Consider the following 1,185-nt stretch of genomic DNA (forward strand, 5'->3'; position numbering starts at 1 on the left):
GGGGGGTCTGAGGGAGGCCGCGGGCCCGGATTCCTGCCCCGGGCCGGCCTCGGAGCGAGAGAGGAAGCAGACGCTTTCCCTGCAGACCTGGGCCCGCAGGGGCGGCTGTGGGTACCAAGCAGGGCGAACAGCGGGGCGCAGAGAGGGGGCCGGCCCTTGTCATCTCTTACTCCTCCCGTCCCCGGGGGCAGGTACTCCGCCGTCCCCGTCTTACAGGTCCGGAGACCGAGACTCAGAAAAGGCGAATTCACCTGGGCTGTTGTACAGCTCCCCGGCCGGAGAGCGGGACGGAGCAGCCCAATCCAGTCCCTACGCTTTGTGTTCCTAAACTCGAGCTGAGCTGCTTGGCTTAGTGTTCTGCTACTCAACTTTGCTTTTTAAAAAGTGATTTTTGTCCTCAACCCCGCCCCCGAAAGTAAGCATGAAGCATTACATATGCTTGGAGATTACAGTTTTTAAAAAATTCCACATTCTTATTTTTACTTCTCTGGGGTCCTCTCCACCCCCAGCTGTTGCTCCACAGAAAACAAGCTCTCTCTCATTTTGGCTCGTTTCAGATGCTGCGCATCCTCGGTGCCATCTGGAGCGGGACGTGTGCTCATTTGTGCTTGAGTGTGCCACACACGCACACACGCATGTGCGCAGGCCTTCCACACTTCCTCCTGCGTCCTGCCTTTGTGTAACCACTCTGTGGTTAATGGCTTATGATTCGCCAATCACAGAGAGATACGTGGCTAATGCCGCATCACACAAACTTTGTTCCCTGGAGCCTGGATGTCACGGGATAATAGCCGCCCAAGGTCATGGGTGAGAGAGAAGAGATTCCACAAACTAAACGAAATGCCAGAATTCAAAACCAACATGTATCGGTATGTCCTAAATGCAAAGCGGGAAACGGGGTACTGCTTTTTGGCACCAGGGATTCAGCTCAGGACCTTGCACTTTCAAGGCAGGCCTGGTGCCGCTGAATTAAATCCCCGGCCCTACTTTTTGCAGAATTTTTTCCTCCAAACTAGAATTATCTTCATCATTTTGCCAACTATAAAAAAGTAATACATCCTCACTGTGAAGTATTAAAGTGATACAAAAAGGGCCAGGGATTTAGCTCGGCGGTTCGGTGGCCTGCCTCGCAAGCATAAGGACCGGAGTTCGATCCCCGGTACCTCCCCCAAAAAGATACAAAAA

Source organism: Fukomys damarensis, unplaced genomic scaffold (assembly GCF_012274545.1).
Source record: "Fukomys damarensis isolate Sample0158 unplaced genomic scaffold, DMR_v1.0_HiC HiC_scaffold_2, whole genome shotgun sequence".
Taxonomy (NCBI): domain Eukaryota; kingdom Metazoa; phylum Chordata; class Mammalia; order Rodentia; family Bathyergidae; genus Fukomys; species Fukomys damarensis.